General features: G+C 30.6%; 1 long non-coding RNA gene across 6 annotated transcripts; it reads left to right on the top strand.

Moving 5' to 3' along the window:
• The first annotated feature begins 2,551 nt into the window (after positions 1 to 2,551).
• LOC128134274 (uncharacterized) lies at positions 2,552 to 17,190 on the top strand. Of its 6 annotated transcripts, XR_008232634.1 has the most exons (6): positions 3,338 to 4,786; positions 4,898 to 5,001; positions 5,104 to 5,166; positions 5,629 to 5,731; positions 6,035 to 6,065; positions 6,516 to 6,763. It is a non-coding gene; the product is annotated as an uncharacterized LOC128134274 (long non-coding RNA). The 6 variants fall into 6 exon arrangements; XR_008232632.1 differs by lacking the exons at positions 3,338 to 4,786; positions 4,898 to 5,001 and adding an exon at positions 2,552 to 2,777; XR_008232630.1 differs by adding an exon at positions 16,825 to 17,190 and having other exon boundaries at positions 3,338 to 5,166; positions 6,516 to 6,652.
• The last annotated feature ends 305 nt before the right edge of the window (positions 17,191 to 17,495 follow it).

Genomic DNA, 17,495 nt, shown 5'->3' with positions numbered 1-17,495 from the left:
AGGTGTTTTTGGTGCTTTTAGTTAAAGAAGGAAACTAGAGAAAAAGGAGTGGGTGTTAGCAAGCTTGTAGATCTAGAAAACTTCCCTCCCTATGCATCATTTTCATGTATAAAGTTTGTATCTTGGAAAGCATTTCATTAGATCTCCATGTTCGAATTTTTAATAGTATTGTCCCCAAAGATTAGACCTTTATGAGTTTGGGGTACTCCAGGGGTTTATAGCTGTTCTTTCATGTATTATGGGACTTGTGGATTCACAAAAATGGTTCCTTGATCATTCCTTTTGGTTCATGCATGAATAAAGTAGCTTAGAGTGCATTAGAAGCTGAAGATTTTTATATTGAGTCCTCCCTAACCATGAAAAGGCAAGGTTTTGAAAACCGGATAGGAGACTGAACCGATCGTCTTACCGGTTCGATGGTTCAGGTGGTCCAACCGGTCGGACCGGTCTCAAAAACCGGAAAAACCGGATGATGCATAATTATATTTAATTAAATAAAAAATACAAAAAACGAAAAAAATAAATATTTTTTAAAATTTCCGGTTTTGACCGGTTCAACCGGACCGGTTTTTACTGGTTCACATGAATACCGGTTTTTTAGCATTAAAGAACCGGATCCGCGACCGGTTCCCGGTTGAACCGGCCGGTCCGGTCCGGTTTTCAAAACATGGTGAAAAGGCTTAAAGCCAACAACTTTATGGATTAAGACATCGTACATTGGTCAGATATGTGGTTGGGTTGGTTGTCTTAATGGATTAAGACACTAACTTAGTGGAAATAGAGGCAAACGGAGTACGTCGGGCTTACTATTGGCTACGCACAACGTAGCTTAATACTTCCCTGATGAAAGCTGGCCCTGTTGTACACCCTGCGTAAAGATTGGTACACTCAGCGTACTCGTTGAGCGTTGGCTTTCGTTGGCTTTGACCTTTGGTCAATATTTAGGGTTTTTAGACCATGTGAAGGGTAAAATGGTCCTTTTACCCTTAGAAGGATTAGCCGTGGGATTTGGATTTGCAAGTGAGTTTTTGGACCTTAATTATTAATTAGAGTTAATTATTTTGTTATCTAGGCGGAGTGTAGATCCGAAAGTTCAGGTGCTAGATTTTCGTGTCGTAGTATCTGGTGAGTCTCCTCACTTACTCTTACCTACTTACTCTTACCTGGGTGTTAGGATAGCTGTACTTATGATAACCAACATGGTCTAGCTATTATGGTTATGTTATGCTATTTATATGTGACTGGGCCTGCTGATGCCTGATAGCTAACAGGGTTGCTGATAACCCATCGGGCGTGTTGTTAGCTCATTGGGACTGTTAATAGTTCTCAAGGTTGCTGATAACCCATAATTGTATATATATATATGTTGTGCTGTATGTGGTATCTTGGGGAACACGCTAAACTTCGTTGTCACGTCCCATTTTCACAACAAAAAATTTTCATTTTTATTTAAGGAAATCCTCCAAATTAGAAAAAAAATATTGAGAAAAGGTTTATTCCAAATACATTTATAATAATTTTAGAGTAATATTTAAAACGCGAAGTCTTCATTGCTGCTGATGAATGTGTACATTCACGCCTTCATCTTCCTGAGAAAACTGATGATACTTGTAACAATAAGCAACTGGGAAAGCACGGAGTTTAGTGAGTTTCTCCCAAAATATCCCATACGATAAAACATACAATCATGCATGTCGGGTCCAATCGACCATCAGGTTGGAATACCCCAGACCTAGTCAACCTCTGGTCTAGTCATCATTAGGATGGAATACCCCAGGTTGGAATGCCACTATACAAGCTTAGTGAGGCTGCCGATGAATGTGTATAATCACCCTCTAACTTACCCTATATTTCACTATAAATGGCCATTACGTGAAAGTTGATTTACAAGAATCACACCCAATGCTTATAGTTTTGCCAGTTTGAAGTGACAACATATTAGAATGTTTTACTAGATGAGAAATATTGTATAATGTTCGACTTAATGCATATATTCCACCGAATGCACCACTTAATAATTATAATATTCATGTAGTTGATGTTCTTGGTAATTAATAACATTAAAATTTGATAGTATTTGACAAAACAACTGTAAATGAAACTTGTTATTTTTATTTATTATTGATATGAAAAAAATATGATATTATGTTTTTAATTATTCGTGTTTTGTTGTTTATCCTTTAAGGTTAAATGAAAGAATTTGGACAAATCTCTATTCATGTTTGTTAGATTCATCTTAAAATACGACCGTTAAAAACAATTTTAAAATTGAAATATTATATAAAAATCCCTATAATAAAATTGAGACATTATACAAAATAAAAATGATTGTGTAATTATATAAAATAAACTTGATTATATAAGTATACAAAATAAAATTGAGATATTATATCACAATTCCTATAATAAAATATTTAATATTTGAAAATATAAACTAGAATTTTAGTATATCCTAGATGGTTATAAATAAAAATTTTAATAATTTCGTATATCTTTAGACCAATACTGTGAAAATTTAATATGTTATGATATCCTAGGGGTTTACTCGAAGTCAAAGTGGTTTTAAATCAGGTATCTTTAGATTCGCCTTAAAAACCATGAAGAAGAAGAATCGTTAGTTGGATACGCGAAATAAGGAAATAAAATATATTTACCGTTGCGCACATAAACCGCCTTTAGAAACCTACATATATCAGTAATCAATCTGCACTCCCTTCGATCGTTCTTCTCCAACAGCATTAGCAAGCTACCCATGATAAGTCTCTTCAAGTACCCATGTATGTCTGTATTTTGCATCTTTTAATTTTCTCTTCTGTCGATTGTCTTGTTTTTGATTCTTCTTTGACAGATTTTTTCCGAGGGTTTTCATTTTGAAAGGCTAACAGTTTCTTATACAGTTTTTTCCTACTTGAAAATTGGGGGTTTTTCCACTTCTTGGTTATCGATCAGTTTCTTGTTTTTCATCATGTTCTTCATTTTATGCATAGATAATCTTTAGAATCTTTTGGTTTTGTTTATTTGAAATAGTTTTTGATAGTCGATTGATCCTGCTCTTTAATCTTCTTAAGTTCATTGTTTGGGTTTCTTGGTCAATCATTAAGAACAAGAAGATAGAATGAATCAGAATAAATTTTTTGGGGGTTTTCCCCTTCTATCGTAGGGAGGGTTTGATGAATATTTCTGAAAATAGTTGAGAGATGTGTCTTGTTTCGTAATGCTTTGTTAGATGGCTTATATGTTCCATATAAATATATTATTTTTTGAATTTGTTCATCTACAAACGTGTTTTCTTTCTGGGTTTCTCTAGATGAGCAATTCCAAGTTATTTTTATGTGCTTTGTTGTAGGAGTAGAAATAAAGGGATATCACATATATGTAAAAGTTATTTTTCTTCAATGATATAGGTTCAGTGATTATCTCCACTAACCTGTTTATTTTGTGGATATTATATATACCTTACAGGAGACAGATTGGAGGCTGACTAATGATGATGATTTTGAAGTATCTTTGTTTCCATATTGGTCTTTATGTGCATGTTTTCTCTCTTTTATTGCAGTGTAATGATTCTGTTCTTGAAATCTGAGATTATTAACAACCTTTTGATTGTGAATCTTAAGATCATCTCATTGAGTCATATTTTGTCTCTATTTTTACATGTTTCAGATCTAGATTATCTGTTTATAACAGTGTGTAATGAAGTCTAAATTATTAACTACTGATTTGAACTTAACTTCTCTTTCTTTTCCCTTATTATGCAAGCTTTTGTGTGGTAACCTTTTTATAGTTTCCAGTTAAATGTTTTTCCTTTTCGAGTTCTTTCTGTGTTGCTCATATATGTTTGTAGACTATTTTCACGTGTTTAGGTTATTAATTATCTTTATTTTGTTGGCTAAGCTTTTAATGTATTCTGTTGTTGTTTAAAAGATAAAGGGACATCAGTGTCACTTGTAGTTTTTACTAGTTTCCAGTTAAATGCTTATATGAATCATGAGTAGTGTGGTCAGGAATTTCTTTCTTTGATGCTATGGTTTTTTTTCCAACTGATTGTGTGTTCTACACTATTTAATTAGTACCATATTCATGCTATGGAATGTATATTTAGTGTTTCTTTTTGGCTTAATGGGTTAAGCACTTAATCTGGAGAGCTATATGACTGTTTCTATTTTGAATCTTATGATGACTAAATGTTTTTTACTCATATTTAGTTCTCATCAAGTCTTCATTCAGACCCTCGATTCATAGCAGTGAGTGTAGATTGTGTGCCTTTTGAATATTAATATTAAGAGCATCACATTCTTTTTCTACAGTTCCTATGGTGGCAACAAATGCATGTATGGATCCAAAGATTCAATTCTTTGTTTATCATATGTTGTTTTTCATCTGTCACTTGTCTTGTTCTTGGTTCTTCTTTGATGGGTTTATTTGAAGGGTTTTGATTTTTGAATGACAGAGGTTCCTTATACAATTCTTTCCAACTTGAAAATTAAGGTCATTGAGTTTCTTGGTTATCGGGTTCTTTTTTTTTTCGTCATGTTCTTCATTTTATACAGAGATATCAGTATGGCTTATATAACAAATATTTTTCTTTAATGATTATCTCCATTAACTTGTTTATTTTGTGGATATATACCTTACAGGATAACTAATGATGATGATTTTGAAGTATCATCTTTTCTATAATGGTCTTTATGTGTTTCCTTTTTTATTTTTTTGGTTTCTGGTTGAAAGTTGGGGAGTTCTCTTCCATTTTGGTGAGATGTTTTCTCAATGTGGATATTCCATTCAAGTAGGTGTCTGATTTCAGCTCTTTCTTTCTCTCTTTTATTGCAGTGCAATGATCCTGTTCTTAGAATCTAAGATCCTCTCATCTTTTTTTTTTTCTTTTTTTTTTCTATAGTTGCTATGATGACACCAAATGTACATCTGTTTACTTAGATTCAGTTCTTTTCAATTCTTGCATGCTGGTAAATTACAATTGAGTTAGGTTGTCCTTTCTTATTAGTAAGTAACCTTTTGATTTGACCTTAAATTCACTTGTTTCCCTTCTTTTTTGGGTCTCTTTATAAGGTTTTATGTGCTCACCTTTTTTTTTTTTTTTTGCAGTTGCTATAGAGGCCCCACCCAAAGTCAATGGATGTTTACTCAGAATCCATTCCTGTGATGGTGGTAAATTGCAATTAATTAAGCTTGTTTGCCTTTTCTTATTCACCTTCATATTCATACTCCTAGGCATCCTTCATATTCACAACATTCTGTGCTTGAAATCTATATCATCGACCTTTTGTTTGTAAATCTAAAGATTGATTATGTTCTTGTCAACTCTTGCACAGTGGTAAATTTCATTTTAGCTGGTTTGTCTTTTCTTTTTCACCTGAACTTTTTTTCACTTACTTAATGCACACATATTTACTCTGATTTGGTTCTTGTCAACTCATACATGATGTTAAATTGCAACTGAGATATCCCTTAAATCCATGTAAAATGACTATTTCACCCACATTTTTGTATTTTTACTAATTCTTCTGTACATGAACTCACAACAATGAACTTTGAATCAAATGGTCTTTTCTATCTTGCTCCTATTTGTTGGTTGAATCTTTCTAATCTCTAATGGTATGGGCTTTCCAGGCTATTTGCAGGAAGGACATTATGTTCAAAACAACTCGACTAATAGCCTGAATATGATGTCCCTCTTGTAGACTATTTTCATGTGTTTAGGTACCACTTTCAGGTATATATTATTCATCTTTTTATTTTGTTGGCTAAACTTTTAATTAATGTATGTATTCTGTTGTGGTTTGAAAGATAAAGGGATATATCAGTGTCACTTATATGAGTTTTACTTCTGTTCATAAATATTAATTCTCTGATTTGTAGTTTTTACTGTAATGAGGAAAAGTTCAACTCTGTCTAATTGTTCTGGTTTTCCTCGATGAGAAATGAAGGAGCTTTTTACATTGTTTAATTAAAAATGATATCATTAACCTTTTCCTTTTGATATTAATATTAAGATCATCTCATCTTTTTTCTACAGTTGTGATGATGCATGGTGACACAAAATGCATGTACGTTTACTCACTCAGATTCAGTTCTTGTCAACTCCTGTACGTTGCTAAGTTGCAATCTAGAGGGAAATTGTCAGAAAAGTCCCAATATTTTCGGAAAAGTTACATTTTAGTCCCAATTTATTTTTTTTGAACAGACAAGTCCCGGTTAGTTGATTTTACATGGTAATATGTCATTTCCTGTTAAAAGAAAAAAAGGACTTTTTTGTTAATTTGAGCCAAAATGAAATAATCGGGGCTTTTATGTTAAAAAAAATTAGGACTTAACTGTAACGTTTCCGTAAATATTGGGACTTTTCTGACAATTTCCCTCTAGATTATTAATCTTTTTGTTTATGAATCATAAGATCATATTAATGTCAAAATTTTCTACTCATATTTAGTTATTTGAAGCTATGGATATGGTGATTTTTCTGATGCTCTCTCTGTATGTGGATATATACCTTACAGGAGACAGATGGGAGTCTGACTAAATCTAATGAATTTAAAGCATCTTCTTTTCTATAATGGTCTTAATTTGTTTTGCTTTTTTGGGTTTCTGGTTGAAAGTTGTGGAGCACAAGCATGAGACTTCTCCTTCCATTATGGTGGGATATTTTCTCAATGTGGATGTGTCTGATTTCAGCTCTCTTTCTCTCCTTTATTGCAGTGTACTGATTCTGTTATTGAATCATAAGATCATCTGAGCTTTTCATATAGTTGCTATGATGACTAAATGCCGCTATGTTTTACTCATATTTACTTCTCATCAACTCTCTATTCGGACACTCGGTTCATAGCAGTGTCTGTAGATTATTCAAATTTTAGTTTTGAATCTTAAAATAGGTGGAAAAAGAAATATTAAATTAGGATTAGAACTTAAAAATTAATGTCTTCCAAAGTTAGAAGCTTTTTTTTTGTCTTCCGGAAAAAGATGTCAAAAAGATCTTTTTATATATCCTTTGTCTTCTGAAAAGCAAACAGTCTTTTTCACAAATGTCTTTCCTCCCGTAGACATAAGAGGTCAAAAAGAGCTTTTGGCAGAAAACAAACACCACTTTAGATTATATCAACCTTTTAGTTTTGAATCTTAGAATCATCTTATTCTTGTTCTACAGTTTCTATGGTGGCAACAAATGCATGTTTGTCCTTTCTTATTCACCTATTTTTCTTTCCATTATCTTCAGATGCCTGGGGTCTTTTTCTTTAGTTCATGACTTTTTTTTTCCCCCATTATTAACCTTTGTCCCATTTGTTTCACACATGTTTATCCTTGATTTTCTTTTAAATTAGTTTGTTTGTGTCTCATGTCAAGAGAGAGAGAGGGCTTATTTGAATGGCTTTACTATCCTATGTTAGTATATGTAATGAACTTTTACCATTCTATATAACTGAGAATAAATTTATGAAAGCTTAATTGATTATGAATCTTAAGATCGTCTCATCTTTTTTCTGTTGTTGATATGGTGGCACCAAATGTTTTATTCATAGTTTTTCTCTGGTTGTGGAATTAGCAATATCCCTCTTCTTTTAACCTAAATCAGTTATCTGTATGATCTCAGAGGAATCGACTACAGATTGTTAATATTGTTCATTTTACTCTGTTTGTGTGTATGTGTGCTTATAGTCTATGGATCAGGAACTGTAGGTTGCTTGATTATATGAAATATGAATATAATGGTGTTTATGTGAATGATGATTTGTGGGTTTACTCAAAGTGTGTATAAGGAGGTGCTTTAATCACTCCTGAAAGTCATGCTTTTAGCCCATTGCCTGATTGGTATGTTGATTTCAAGAATCTGTCTTTTTGTTTTAACTTTTTTTTCTCTAATAGGTTATTTCTAAGCTTCTCGTGAAGAATAATTTGATAGGAGCAACACAACTGGGGAGCACATACATGTTATTATGTATATAGCAAAAATGCAAGGTTGAGAGGTATTGATGTTTTTAATTATAAGAAATTTCTTTTGAATGGTAGTTTGATTTGAGTGATGTTTATATTTGTGGTTCAAGGTTTGGTTTGGGAATATCCCTCAATAGTTGGATTTGTAGGTAGGTAGGTAGACTTTATTGTCTTTTTTGTCCCACAAAATGATAAAGTTTTAACATCAAGATAAGTTTTCCCATATTTTAAAAACATTATTTTACCTCTTTTTTTACTATTAAAGTTTTTGATTTCCATATCTGGTATTCCATCTACATATGAATTTCTCAGTATAAAGGAATGTCTATACTTTTTAAAATGTAATTTTTTTAAATCTTAAAAGTCTTGACAAAACTACTATAGGTGGTAAGTCACATTTCATTAGTAGACTTGGATGAAGGAAACACTTGTTTATCTTATGATAAATGCAATAAATGACAATGTACTTTCATTGATTTGTTTATTATAGCATCAGTCTTCCTATTACAACATGGCACTTTGAAATACTTACCCAGTTATAGCAATATCTTACAAATACAAAACAATTTTTACTGTTATTAATTATAATAAGGCATATTTTTCAAAGTATAATGCCCTACTAAATAAGAAAAATATCAATCCTTTAATTGAAAATACAATGTTATGAACTTATAATCGAAGGTAAGATGCTACAATACACAAGTTCAATTCATGAAAGCATTTAGCTATTTGCTTGAACTGAACATTATTGTGTTTTTACTTACAGTCCTCTTCCTTTTGATCATTGATAATACTGATAATGAATTTCTTTTCCTCTCTTTGTTTCATGCGTTAATATGATCTTGAATTCCAGTTTTTGTTTCTTGTTATACAACCTTAATTAATGTGGTGTGGTTTAGGTTGTTTGCTCTTTCCTCTTCCTTTTGATCATTTATAATAAATAATAATACATCAGTCAGCATTGTTAGTTTTTATTCATTGTACCTCAAGAGTCAAGAGCAATGCAATTTTTCTTAAATATTCAGGAGGATATAATGCTAGAATTTAAGGGGCACAAATAGGTGACTTCTCTTCTCTTCTATTAATTGCAATTGAGATCTTTTTCCTTTTTTATTCACCTACTTCTCTTCCATCCTCTTGCGATTTCTTTAGTTAATGACTTTTTCTTTTATTAATCTTTTCATTATGAATCTTAATTATATCTAATTTATTTATACTTTTGCTATAGCGGAGGGAAATACACATATATGTGTTTACTGAAAGCCAGTTCTTTTCAACCTTTGCTTTTGTGGTAAATTGTTGTTTGTCCATTCTTATTATTTACCCCCCTTTATTCATGTTCATGTGCATCCTATCTTATAGATTTTACATTTTTTTTATAAAACTTTCAAATGTTTCCTTAAACATGTATCATATTTTACTATATCAAGTCATTTTCTTTTGAAAAATCAACCCAATTAAAGCATTGCACTATTCGCTTTTCGCATTTTAACTTTCAAAAAATTTCTTATTGAGGTATTTCACTTTTAAAAAATCTATAAATTCTTTTTTTGATTATTATTATGGTTTTGATGTATGTAATATGTTCATGGACTTCTTCTTTTTTTTCTCTAGATTATGCTATTTAGGTTTGGAGATAGAATTTAGGTTTTCTTGTCTGGAAACGAGTTTACTTTCTTTTTAATCTGAAAAATGTAATCAAGAATTTCAACAACTCTATTATTGATAACATAATGGAGCCTTTTTAGGTTGTTTAATTGTTGCTGAAGCAAAATCAAATAGCAGTGTAATTAACTTTTCCCTTTCTATTTTACAGCTTTTAAGTCCTTAATCTTATGCTAGTTTTAGTTAACTTTTCCCTTTCAAATAGCAGTGTAATTAACTTGTCCCTTTCGATTCCATGTTTGTTAATTTTAGTTTTTTTTTTTCATTGTACCTCAGGAGCAATGCAATTTTAATTTAGTATTCAGGAGATGATGCTAAAATTTAGGGGGCACAAACATGTGACTTACCTGCTCTCTCTGTTCATATCTCTATTCAGTGATATGTTTTTGCAATTATAAATTTATATTAATAAAACCTTATAAGACACTTAAATTACACAAATTTTATAACACTTGTTTTCGGATTGTTTTTCTTGCACTTTTTATCCTTTTTGGATTTGGTCTTTGGGCTTCATGCCGCCCATGTAAAATGACTATTTTGCCCACATTTTTTATATTTTTACTAACTCTGTACAAGAACTCATGCAATCACAACAATGGACAGAAACTCACAACCAATGACTTGTTTGAAGGAGGTCAAAGATCAGATGTTATGAAAGGTTTTAAAGCTCAAAGGTATGTAATTTTCCATTCAACAAAATTGAGAGTTATTTATCTGATGCAGAATTGATTATTTTAAAGGCCACAATAATTTAATTTTTGGGTTTGCCCATTACTGTTATTGATGAGGTGCCACCTAAGAGAACTGTAAACAAAATAAAAATCAACATTTAACATTTCCTGTTAGGTGAAAGAAGTAACTGTATGTTGAATATTAGAATATGACTATCCTACCTTTCATGTGCAGAAACATGATCATGTTTACAAATCATTATGTGGATATCTTGAACATGTGTAGAAATTAAAGAGCACAAGGGTATCAAGGAAGTCTATGATGAGGTAAACTTCTCTAAGCTTTTCTTTTCTTTGATGGTTCCATTTTTTATCCTTTCTATTATGAGTCTTAAGATCATATCACCTCGTTTTTATAACATCGTGCATTTTAGTTTTCTTTCAGTTACAACATTATAACTTTTAAATTTAGCCTGTCAAGGCATTTTACTTTTAAAAATCTATCGTATTTTTCAAAATGAGTTATTTTATTTTGACAAACTACCAATTCTTTATGATGACATTTACTATACTTTTTTGGAAAGTGAGGGTAATAGGTCATTTATTCTCATTCAGAAAGAAACATGCTTTATCTATACAGTATTTTTCTCCATACAAACCATTTCACCCATTCAGCCACTTTACCATGTCTGTATTTTTTAAATTTATTTGGATTTTGTTTATTGTTGATAACAGTCTTTTGGTGAACATGGAGATTGTTTAAGTTGTTGTAGAAGCAAATCCTAAAGAATGAACTTTTTCCTTTATTAGCTCTTTAATTTTGTTATGAATCTTAATATCACATCTTGTTTTTTTTGAAGGGTTTTGATTTTTGAATGTCAGAGGTTCCTTATATAATTCTTTCCAACTTGAAAATTAAGGTCATTGAGTTTCTTGGTTATCGGTTTCTTGTTTTTCATCATGTTCTTCATTTTATACAGAGATAATCTTTTAATTTTTTGGTTTTATTTATTTGTAATATATTTGCTACTCTCTATTCTTTTTAAGTTCATTGTTTGAGTTTCTTTGTCAATCATTTAGAATAAAGAAGATACATAATGAAACATAGTGATTTGATTTGAGTGATGTTTGTATTTGTGGTTCAAGGTTTGGTTTGGGAATATCCCTCAATAGTTGGATTTGTCATGAATTGTATTTGTAGGTGAACTTTATTGTCCCACAAAATGATAAAGTTTTAACATCAAGATAAGTTTCATAAAACCTATATAATAAGCCCATATTTTAAAAACATTATTTTACCTCTTTTTTTTACTATTAAAGTTTTTGATTTCCATATCTGGTATTCCATCTACATATGAGTTCCTCAATCTAAAGGAATGTCTATACTTATTAAAGTGTGTTTTTTTAACTCAAAAGTCTTGACAAAACTACTATGGCTATAAGTTTCATGGTGAAAACTGTTTCTTCTTTTGTTTCTTGTTATACAACCTTAATTAATGTGGTGTGGTTTAGGTTGTTTGCTCTTTCCTCTTCCTTTTGATTTTTAACCGTTCTATTAAGATCATATCACCTCGTTTTTAATAGTTTCTATGATGACTAAATGCATGTATGCTCTACTCATATTTAGTCTTCTCATCAACTCTTTATTCAGACACTCGATTCATAGCAGTGTATAGATTATTATATTAAACTTTTGATTTTTAAGCTTAAGAGCATCTCGTGAATGAATGGTGGAAAATTGCAATTGAGATAGATGGTTTTTTCCTTTCTTATTCACCTACTTGTCTTCCATCCTCTTGAGATGCTTGGGGTCTTTTTCTTTATTTAATGAAAATTTCCATTATTAACCTTTTCATTATGAATCTTAACAACATCTAATTTATTTATACAGAGTCTATAGTGGAGGAAAACACACATATATGCTCACTGAAAGTCAGTTCTTGTCAACTCATGCTTGCTGGTAAATTGCAGTTTGTCTGGTTTGTCCATTCTTATTTACCCTTATTTTATATATTTTACATTTTTTTTTCCTTCAAATTAATCTTCTTTAAATGGTTTATGATCCAATCCCATATTAATATATCTTCATTTGCTTAATAACCTTTTAGATTTGTTCACGAGTAAGCAAGCCCAAAAAATTTATCTTCAACCCATGTCTATGTATTTCATATAAGGCTTTTTGCTTTTAAAAATCTATCATATTTTTCAACATGAAGGCATTTTCTTTTGAAAAATCAAACCAAACATGACATCATATCTTCATTTTTTACATAATAAGCACACTTCCCTTTAAAAACTCAACCCATTTATAGCATTGCACTTTTTAGTTTTATTTGTGTTAAAACGTTGCAACTCTCAATGCATTTTACTTTGGAAAATATTCATCTTTTTCTATGGTTGCTATACCAAATGTACATCATCTGTTTACTTAGATTCAGTTCTTGTCAACTCTTGAATACTGGTAAATTACAATTCAGTTCTTGGAATTTAAGATTATAAGTAACCTTTTGATTTGACCTTGTTTTCCCTTCTTTTTTCGGGTCTCTCTATAAAGTTTTATGTGCTCACATATTTAATAGTTTTTACTAGTTTCCAGTTTATTATTTTCCCTTTTTGAGTTCTTTCCATGACCTTGTTTATGTTGTTATACATGAGCTATGCAGTAATATATCTGCCTTCTTATCTGGAGATGGAAATTGTTCACTTCTCTTGAATGTGTATCATTTTTCTCGAAATCTTGATTGTTAAACTTTTAATTATGAATGCTAAGATCATTTGTGCTTTTTTCTTCAATGCATGTGGAGTTTGTTCTTGTCGATTCATAAATGGTGTTAAATTGCAATTGAGATAGTTTGTTGTTTCTTATTCGCCCACTCTATTCATTTTACTTGCATCCTATCTATGAAGCAGTGCATTGAACTTTTATCATTTTGCATTTAGGAATTTTTATTAATAACCTCATTGTTAGTGTTTGATAACATCTCATTGTTTTTCAAACAGTTTTTTTTTCTTCAGTCCAATTGATTATGAAGCTTGATAACAACTCATCGTTTTTCTGTGGTTATAAATTATTAACCTTTTGATTCTGAATCATGTATGTTTACTCATGTTGAGTTCTTGTTAACTCTTGCATTGTGTTATCCTATCTATTCCATATTAATATATTTTCATTTGTTTAATAACCTTTTGGATTTGTTCATTAGGAAAGGTAGCCCAAGTGTGTGTTCTTCAACCTTAGGAATCCTATCTAGTTATGTACCTATGGTGGAACCTAATAATACATGCATTCATGTTTACTTTGATTTGGTTCTTTTCAACTCATTTGTGGTGCAAAATTGCAATTGAGATGTTTGTTGGTTGTTTCTTATTCGTATTATTTGCCCAGTCTATGATAGCATTGCAAATGAATTTTTTCCATTTTGCACTTGAAATATATATTATTTCATAACTCATCTTTATCTTTTATAATTACTTTTTTATAACTTTTATTCTTATTATATAGTGGGTATCCTTAGCATGTTTATTACATTTTGCTTCTAGTTAATACATTTTACTTGTTTATCTGTTAAATGTGTTGTCCTTATAGAGTTCTTAAGGGGGTAGTAGATGGGGAACTACATGATATTTTGATCTAGAAAATCATAGAAATAACTATTCTATTACTCCACTGTTTTCAAAGTGATACATTGGCATTTTACTTTTAAAAATCTATCGAATTTTTCATTATTAAGGCATTTTTTTTTTGAAAAATCTACCTAGAAACAATAGCATTGTACTTTCTTTTTTATATAATAAGCATATTTCCCTGTAAAAAATGATCCCACTTGTATCATTGCACGTTACAGTTTTATTTGTGTTAAAAACATTGTAACTTTCAAGTATTTTCTTCTCTAAGGCATTTTATTTTGAAAATCATATCATTTTTTTCTTATCAAGGCATTTTACTTTGAAAATTCAACCAATTTATCTTTATGTACTTTGTTGTTGGGGTAGAAATTTAATAAGGGGATAAATGGGTATCACATTTATTTTTATCTCCATTAACTTGTCTATTTTGTGGATATATATACGGAAGAGAGGAGTTAGGTTTTGATTGTTAGAGAAGTCATTTCGTTGGGAGAGATCTGAATGATAGAAGTTGTAATGTAATTTTTTGTGTTGTAGATCTAAAGTAGAGCATATAAATATAAGAGTATTCACCTTTTGATTATAAATCTAAAGATTGCCTCATGCTCATATATTATTATATTCCTGTCAACTCTTGCATGGTGGTAAATTAATTGCAAGTGAGCTGGATCTTTTTTCAACTCTTGGATGATGGTAAATTGTATCCTATCTATTTATAGAAATGTAATAAATTATGTTATTGAAATCTTCTTAATTAATTGTTAAACTTTTGATTATGAATCCTAAGATCATATGAACTCTTTCCTACAATTGCTATTGTGGCATCTAATGCATCTATAGTATATGTATACTCACATTCATTTCTATGCATGATGGTATGTATGTATATTCAGTATTTGCCTTCTTATTTTGGAGATAATATAAGTTGTTTATATATCTCTTGTTAATGTTTTTTGGTAATGATGAAGTCTACCTCTTATAGTGACTTTCTTTTGGTTTTCCGTTTAATTTTTTGGTGAAGCAAAAAAAGCACGTGTAATGAACTTTCACCATTCTATGATTGAAAGAGTTCTTGTCAGATTAGTTATTTTTCAACTATCACACATTTTCGTTAGTTGATTGATGATATTCACCAAAGTGCTAATTACTTGTAATTTATTATAATTTTCTTTTTGGGTTTCTCTAGACAAAACTTGTATTCCAATGCTTCCTATCTGTTTATAGCAGTGTAATGGAATCTAAATTATTAACTACTGATTTGAACTTAAGTTCACTTTTTTTTCCCTCTTAGTTTTTACTAGTTTTCAGTTAAATGTTTTTTCCTTTTTGAGTTCTGGTAAACTCATGGTTTTTTTTACATGCAGGATTTTTTTGGTACTCCTAGTCATTATATCTATTTATAGCAATGTTATGAACTTTCTTCATTTTCCAATTGAGCATTTATAGATTCTTAAACTTTCATCTTTTTTCTGCAGTTGCCACAGAGGCCCCAAAGTCCATGCATGTTTACTCAGATTCCACTCTTGTCAACTCTTGCATGCATCCTGCATATTTAAATCATTCTAATCAACTTTCACCATTCTGTGCTTCATATCTATATCATATTATCAACCTTTTAATTGTAAATCTAAACATATTGCCTCATGCACAGGTTAGGTTATCTTCTTGTCAACTCTTGCAATTGAGCTTTTTGTCTTTTTTTTTTCCACCTATCTTTAGGCATCCGATCTGTTTATAACAGACTAGTGAAGTTTCACCATTATGTTATTGAAACTTTTAATTTTGGATCATCCTATGAGTTTATCATTTTGCACTTAATGCATGTATATTTACTCTTATGTGTTTTGCTTTTTTGGGTTTGTGGTTGAAAGTTGTGGAGCACAAGCATGAGAGTTCTCTTCCATTTTGGTGAGATGCTTTCTCTCTTTTATTGCAGTGTAATGATTCTGTAAGTCAGTTTTATGGCGAAGCAGCCAAAATATAGTAATGTTGTGAACTTTCATGATTCTATATTTTAATTATATATACCTTTTGTACAGATCCTAAGATAGTTACATTGTTTTTCTACAGGAGAAGGAAAGCTTTGTGAATTATCCTGATGTAGTAAGTTTAATAATATATAGTAAGGGTATCTTGGTCATAAGTCTTAGTAAGTCAGTTTTATTCAAACAGTAAGGGTATCTTTCCATCGTCTTTAGATGCCTGGGGTCTTATTTTAATTATTTATTTCATTATTAACCTTTGTCCCATTTGTTTCACACATGTTTATCCTTGATTTTCTTTTAAATTAGTTTGTTTGTGTCTCATGTCAAGAGAGAGAGAGAGAGAGAGGGCTTATTTGAATGGCTTTACTATCCTATGTTAGTATATGTAATGAACTTTTACCATTCTATATATAACTGAGAATAAATTTATAAAAGCTTAATTGATTATGAATCTTAAGATCATCTCATCTTTTTTCTGTTGTTGATATGGTGGCACCAAATGTTTTATTCATATTCATAGCTCCATGAACCATTTGAGCCATACTTTTTCTCTGGTTGTGGAATTAGCAATTTCCCTCTTCTTTTAACCTAACTTAAGACTTGTACTCTAAATTTTTAAGAACCATCTAAATCAGTGCACTGTATAATCTCAGAGGAATCGACTACAGATTGTTAATATTGTTCATTTTACTCTGTTTGTGTGTATGTGTGCTTATAGTCTATGGATCAGGAACTGTAGGTTACTTGATTATATGAAATATGAATATAATGGTGTTTATGTGAATGATGATTTGTGGGTTTACTCAAAGTGTGTATAAGGAGGTGCTTTAATGACTCCTGAAAGTCATGCTTTTAGCCCATTGCCTGATTGGTATGTTGAATTTCAAGAATCTGTCTTTTTGTTTTAACTTTTTTTTTTTCTCTAATAGGTTATTTGTAAGCTTCTCATGAAAAATAATTTGATAGGAGCAACACACTGGGGAGCACATGTTATTATGTATATAGCAAAAATGCAAGGTTCATTTATATGTTTCTTTGTGATTATTAATTCAGTAATGCTCAATGATCAAAATGATTGGTTTCATTTGTGCAGAAAGTTCAAAATCAGGGATTCCTATCCTATCCTCCAAAGCATGTTGAGAGAAACACTTCTTTTTTCCTTCACTGAAGATGAAGGAAACACTTGTTTATCTTATGATAAATGCAATAAATGACAATGTACTTTCATTGATTTGTTTATTATAGCATCATTCTTCCTATTACAACATGGCACTTTGAAATACTTACCCAGTTATAGCAATATCTTACAAATACAAAACAAATTTTACTGTTATTAATTATAATAAGGCATATTTTTCAAAGTATAATGCCCTACTAAATAAGAAAAATATCAATCCTTTAATTGAAAATACAATGTTATGAACTTATAATCGAAGGTAAGATGCTACAATACACAAGTTCAATTCATGAAAGCATTTAGCTATTTGCTTGAACTGAACATTATTGTGTTTCTACTTACAGTCCTCTTCCTTTTGATCATTGATAATACTGATAATGAATTTCTTTTCCTCTCTTTGTTTTATGCATTAATATGATCTTG

Source organism: Lactuca sativa, chromosome 5 (genome assembly GCF_002870075.4).
Source record: "Lactuca sativa cultivar Salinas chromosome 5, Lsat_Salinas_v11, whole genome shotgun sequence".
Classification (NCBI taxonomy): domain Eukaryota; kingdom Viridiplantae; phylum Streptophyta; class Magnoliopsida; order Asterales; family Asteraceae; genus Lactuca; species Lactuca sativa.
This window is presented reverse-complemented; position numbering and strand designations above follow the sequence as displayed.